General features: G+C 46.9%; 1 protein-coding gene across 3 annotated transcripts in view; it reads right to left on the bottom strand.

Moving 5' to 3' along the window:
• Window positions 1-2081, bottom strand: part of Lclat1 (lysocardiolipin acyltransferase 1) — a 129809-nt gene extending 127728 nt beyond the window's left edge. Inside the window, exon 1 of one of the 3 annotated variants that reach the window (XM_021218112.2) lies at window positions 1944-2081. The gene's annotated coding sequence lies outside the window, so the exon portion shown is untranslated. The remainder of the gene's footprint in view (window positions 1-1943) is intronic. The other 2 variants (XM_021218113.2, XM_021218114.2) reach the window with 2 other exon arrangements.
• Window positions 2082-6455: the final 4374 nt, after the last annotated feature.

The raw sequence follows: 6455 nt of genomic DNA, 5'->3' as shown, positions 1-6455 counted from the left end.
GTGGGAGTGGGTGGGTGGGGGAGGAGAGGGTGGAGCGGAGGGTATAGGAAACTTTCGGGATAGCATTTGAAATGTAAATAAAGAAAATAATAATAAAAAAAAAGTACACACTTTACACTGATGCTGGGTGACTGAGTTGACTCTTATAAGGCCCTTGACATGCCACAAGCACAGTAGAATAAACTAATAAACGTCAATTCTCACCACACTGTTTTCAAGTCTTTTATATGAACACCCTCCCTTAGAAAATCTCAAGGAGTCGGGCGTGGTGGCGCACGCCTTTAGTCCCAGTACTCGGGAGGTGGAGGCGGGTGGATTTCTGAGTTCGAGGCCAGCCGGGTCTACAGAGTGAGTTCCAGGACAGCCAGGGCTACACAGAGAAACCCTGTCTCCGGAGGGGAAAAAAAAAAAGAAAGAAAGAAAAAAGAAAACCTCAATGAATGTCATTTCTATTCAGAGACAAAGCCCCTCATAGAGGTTACATAATTACCACATTTTAAGAAGCAACCTAGTTACCACTGCATATAACCTCAATCCTAGGCCAAACTGACCCTATCTCCCCAGATTCCGTTTGAAAGAGTCCCTCCTACCATCTGCAGGAGCCAACCTCTTTAGACCTGGTGGGAAGAGGGATCCCCAACATTTGCTCAACTTAAAGCCACGTGGAAATCACACGGGGCACCCCTGAGACAGAAGCTATTAGGACTGAAGCTAAGTGCTCTGTGATTTTTTTTTTTCAATTCCTTTCCTAAATCAAAACCACCAAAGCCTAAGGCCTGGAGTGATAGCTCGATGGTTAAAAGCACTTACTGCTTTTAAGGGAGCAGGGCTGGGTTCCCAACACTCACATTAGGTGACTCCAAAAACACCTGAAACTCCAGCTCCAGCATCTCACTTGTGTGGTGAATATAAACTCATGCAGCCTCACATACACAAATATAAATTATTATTTTTTTAAATACACGAATTTTGCAAAGTCTTTCGTCAAAATAGTATTTTTAAAAGTAGTCCATCCAACTCTTTAAACTTTTTTATGACAAGGTGTTTCTTTGCCGAAACACGTGATGGGTATATGAATGGGAAGCATTTTATCTTGGTAATGTCTTCACCAATTTTTTTTTTTTTCAATACTTTCCTTGGACTTAACTGAATATAAAACTCAGCTCTGTCTGCATCCAATCAGAAGCGACTAAGCCTTCAGGCAAGAACCAGGACACAAAACAGCTCCACAACCACAAAGAAACACCTCATGCCTTGTCTTTATTGCTTCTGGTCAAACATAATCTTAGATGTTAAGATACAACTGGAGAGACCAAACTTGCCAGGTGGGCGTGGTGAAGCGCGCCTGTAATCGCCTTAATACAAGGGCAGAGGCGAGGACCGTGAGAGGCCAGCCCCTGGCAAGAGCGGATGCCAATAAAAAGGAAAATCGGACTCCAAGTCAGCCTTCGATGTGGCCTATCGTTCCTTCTGTGGCAAGGCCACCTAGACCTAGGGCACACCTCTGTCACTTGCAAGAAACAAAACAGCTTGAACCCTGAAAAAACTCCCTTGTGGGCTGTTCACGTGGCGACCCCTGGGAAGCCTTGTGCTCCTGGGAACCTGGCCACTGGCACACCTTAGGCGGTGTCTGGGGACCCGGCAGCTCCGGGTTTCACCGAGGTGTGGTGTGGACAGGAAGGTGGCTGTCAGTGAGCACAGCAGGGGCACCCGACGCTCCTCGCCCCCGCAATCTGATCAGCTCTGGAGGCCTCGGCCTCCCTCCGTAGAGCCGTTCGCCCCAGCCCTCCACCCAATTCCCGCGAGTGTCCGTCCCCCAGGGCCCACCCGAGGAGACCTGCTCCCGGGAAAAGCCGCCCGGAGTCGCAGCTCTCCATCCGCCCACTCGGGGGGGAAAATAAATCCCTTGGCCGCCGCCATGTTCCCCGCGCCGAAGCCCACACCTGGCACCGCGGGCCGCGCACCTGGGACACACCGGGGAAAACGCGCGACGTCGCGGGGACACTGGGGCGAGACAGCGACTCCACGGGGGTCACAACCTGGGAGAAGAACCCGCCGCTAATTCATCCCGAAGCGGGGAGGCGTCGAGCCCCGTCGCCTTAGTAATGCGTCCCTCCGGGCTCCACCCTGATTGGCTCCTGGCGCAGTGACGCAAGGCGTCTCGAGCGGCGTGGGAAGCCCTTGAGCCGGGCGCTCCGCCCCTGCTCCGCAGCCGGGAGAGACCCCGGGCGGCGTCTAGGCTCCTTTAAAGGAGCCGCGCCCCAGATCAGTGTGGCCAGCTGCAGATGCCTGCCAAAGCTGGTGGGGGTAGAGGAGCAAGAAACCAAAAAAAATGAGAACTCAAAGGGTGGTCTCCGGGGAACCTAATAGCTGCATAGGGGGGTTGGCAAATCTTAGAGCACTCATTTGCAAGCCTAACGTTTACGTCAGGAATCAAAGGGCAAATTAGTATCCAGCCAATTCTAGAACCTGAGTTTCTGCTGGCACGAAACTCAAGACACCTTCAACCTCTGAGGTTACCTCATGAGCTACAAATCGGAGGCAATCATTTACAGCTCTTACTTCCCTGCCTCCTGTAAAGAGCAAATGATCACGCAGCCAGTTCTAGAACCCGGGTCCTGATGGTGTAAAACGAAACGCACCTTCATCCAACCCCTGAGGTTGCAGGATGGAAAACTTAGAGAGACACTAAATGGCAAGCGTTATTTTCTTGCCCCAAGTCAAAAAGCAACTCCTCATTCTGTGGTGCACGACGGTTGCTAATTCAACAGTGTTTGTTCAAGTGTCAACGTTTCCTTTTGTGGATGGCCCAATCAGTTTTTATGTTGCTGTCGTTTTTGGTTTTTTTTTTTTTTTTTTTTTTTTTTTTTTNGTCAAAAAGCAACTCCTCATTCTGTGGTGCACGACGGTTGCTAATTCAACAGTGTTTGTTCAAGTGTCAACGTTTCCTTTTGTGGATGGCCCAATAATGGGCAAAGGTTTGGTTTGGTTTGGTTTGGTTTTTTTTTTTTTTTTTTTTTTTGGCTTGGTTTGGTTTGGTTTGGTTTGGTTTGGTTTGGTTTTTGTAGGATACTCTTTTGGAAAGGTCTTTGTGCCTTTTTACAGTGTGGGATCTGGCTCCAAACCTACCAGACTAAAGCACCTGGATGGTAGAGATTGGTTCATTTAACCTCTTTGCATTTCCTCTGCAATACCTTCTTGCTGACTTTTAACAGATACTAGAAATCTTTAAAAATAATAAATGTCCACACATAGCCCACAGAGCCTTTCCACAGCTCTTCATGCATGTTTATTCATTTAATCTGTTTACTTAACATGACACAGAGAGAAATGAATGTTTAAGTTCAGGGTAGCCTTGTGTGGTAGTACATGCCTATAGCCCCAGCAGACCCCATAACAGAGCCAGGAGACTGCCTTAGCAAGACGCTAAATTTTAAAAAAGAAACGCAAGGTGCCTTCCTGCACAGAGTCAGCATTACCACTCCTTTACTTTTATTCAATATTTAAGTATTTGAGGTGTGCCACAATTGTATTAGAAAACAGAAAATACAACGAAGGAAAAACAGCAGTACAAAAATACAGTTATCCCTATGAGGTTGAATGGACCTTATTTTTGTCTCTAAACTCAAGAGTTCTGGAAAAGCTTGGGAATTTTAAGGCTTGTCATTGTTTTGAACTAAAGGGGGGGTTGGGGAGGATCCCCCAGAACCTCTCAAGAATGCACTGCTGTGAGTTCTCTGAGGACTTGAAGAGTCTATACATAGACTTTCCTCTACTGGAGATTCCTCTTTTGTTCTAATGGATTAAAGGAGAGTAGTGAAGGAAGATGGATACCTGGGACTCCAGGATAGCCTCATCAACTTAGATCCTTTAACCAACATTTCTCAAAAAAATCAGAGTACTTTTCTTTCCCCAGTCTGTGGTTATTTAAGACAAAAAAAAAAAAAAAAACAAAACTAGGCAGTGGTGGCTCACAACTTTAATCCCAGAACTGGAGAGGCAGAAACAGGCAGAGATCTCTGTGATTTCAAAGCCAGCCTGATCTATAGAGAGAATGCCAGGACAGCCAGGGCTACATGAAGAAACTCCATTTTGGGAAATGTGTGTGTGTGTGTGTGTGTGTGTGTGTGTGTGTGTGTGTGTGTATACACACACATATATAATTATAAGACACTTTGGAAAAGGACTGAAGAAGAAACGTGGCTCCTCTCCTCATATACAGCAGTCTCTCCTTCAGTTCTTGAAGTCGAAGAATCTGCTCAGGTCTTGAAATTGGGAGGCAGAGATTAGAATTTTCCACCGGGGTGACGTCTGATCCCACTCTTTCACTTATCGCTCATCAGCTGAGACCATGTATTATACAGTACCCTTATCATCCACCCACGTACCCCCTGCCTAAAGAAAAAGATGCTATGTTCCATCAGCCATCTTCATAAGGTCAGGTCAAGATCCCTGGCTGCCACTTCAACCTTGCTATCCATTATGGTAATTAGATTGTCACTGCTTCTCAGAACTGTCTCGGCTCCTCTGGCATCTTTCATTCCCCGATGCGACTATTATAAATAACAACAGTCCCATTAGACATGTCCTGCTTTTAGAAGACAAACACCTCTGAGCTTCTCAGTGATGCTGTTACTCTCTGGCAGAGCCTTGAGCCTCATGGGTGATAAGCAATGTCATCCAGGCCCTTGCTGGGGGACAGAGGAAGCCAGAAAAAGTTTCTAGTCAGTTGGCCAATCCATTTGCAGCTTCTCTGGGTTTTTTTCACTCCTACTTCCACAGTGCACCAAGAGAGTTCTGGGATCTCTCTTTCAATGTGGTCATTTGCTTTCCCTGGATTCAAAGAGTCATCCCGGCAGTATATTAAAGTTGGCTCCCAGAGCTCGGACCATGGGAGGTGGGGCACTGATTGCCCTCCTCGACTGTCAAGATGAGATTTGCCACACAGACCCAAGTAAGTCAACCCTGTAGCTTCCAACGAAGGCAAAGATGCCTGATTGAATCCAAGTTCTCAAGTAAGCCTCTCTCCAAGGCATGCTCTGCTGTTTCTGGGTCCGTACCCCAACTTTGGCCTTGGAAATATGTCCAAGATGACCATCTAGCTAGCTCTTAAATTTCTGGGGCTACACCTAGTCTTCAGTTAGGATGCACGTGTCGAAAGTCTTTTACAAATCTGCTGACCGTGACTTCCAATTCCAACATGTTGCTTGTTTAATAATAGTCACTAATCTCCAAATCCTTATAGTATTTTCTTCAAACTTGCCAGTCACCAAAGACTGTGCGGCTAATGCACTTCTCCTCCTGCACCCTTCCCTTGTTCAGCAAAGTCATCTGCCATGCTAGCCCAGGTACTGTTAATACTCCGGTAAGTAGCTATGGGATCGGTTGCCTAGCAATGGGACTTGTTCTCATTTTCCATCCTGTCCTCTTGAGAATGCCATCTTTTGTTGGCTTCCTAGGACCACCTCCTGCTGGTGGCTTCCTAGAAGTGAGGGTGGGGTGGGGGTGGGGGTGGGGGCTGAAGCAAAGACCTGCTTTCAAGACTCTTGCTCTCAAGAGAAGAAGGTGGGGGTGAAAGAAACAGAGTACGGAGAGGAAGAGAGGGAAGCAACAACATGGTCTCAGCTAGAGACAAACTCCAGCAGGAATTCCTTCGAATGCTTACTCAGCCTTGAGGCAAAGGAGTGGAATCCTTTGTGTTATATTCCTGTGTTGATCAGTTATCAAGAACGGGTCACTTGAGGATGTGCTACAGAACCAGTGCAGCAAGGCAGCTACAATCTTCTGAAGGGTGGCCCTCTGGAGAAGAGGGGTAACTGGGATCCGTTAGCAACCAGAGCTCAGAGCATCAGAAGGATGGTGGCTGGAAGAATCCTAACAACATCCACTGCACTAGGAACACTAAGTCCGCTCTAGCTTCTTCAAGGAGCCCGTGTACAACGGCCCTTGCCTGGCAATCTCTGGGAGGAAGACACAAGAGACTCTCTGGCAACGGTTGCTTCTGGGTAGAGGAATCGATAGGAGCAAACTGGCGTGTCTGTGTTCCCTAGTCTACAATTCAAATTTTCATCTAGGTATATGTCTTGCCATTTTAATTTTGAGGTAGGAAATAAAAAAAAATGTACCCATACGTTTATAGGATGGTATTAATCTACTCTACTACCCAGAAGGGTAATCTCTCTGCAGTTTCTAAATCTTTCTTGATTTCCTGCAATACAATATACAGCTGATGAATAGCTCAACCTCGTGAGCCTTTGATTAAATAGGCACATTTAATAGGACGCTCTCTGCAATGCTCAGGGAAATAGGATCACAAACAGTAACCCCCCACCCAGTTCTAGTTCTTACTGTTTTTTTGTACTATTATAGACCTCTATGACCATGTAATTGTTACTGCTGCTGCTTCCCCTTCTCCTTCTTCTCCTCCTCCTCCTCCTCCTCCTCCTCCTCCTCCT

The sequence above is a fragment of the Mus pahari genome, chromosome 18, assembly GCF_900095145.1.
Source record: "Mus pahari chromosome 18, PAHARI_EIJ_v1.1, whole genome shotgun sequence".
Lineage (NCBI taxonomy): Eukaryota > Metazoa > Chordata > Mammalia > Rodentia > Muridae > Mus > Mus pahari.
The sequence above is the reverse complement of the archived record's forward strand: the minus strand, read 5'-3'. Positions and strand labels throughout refer to the sequence as shown.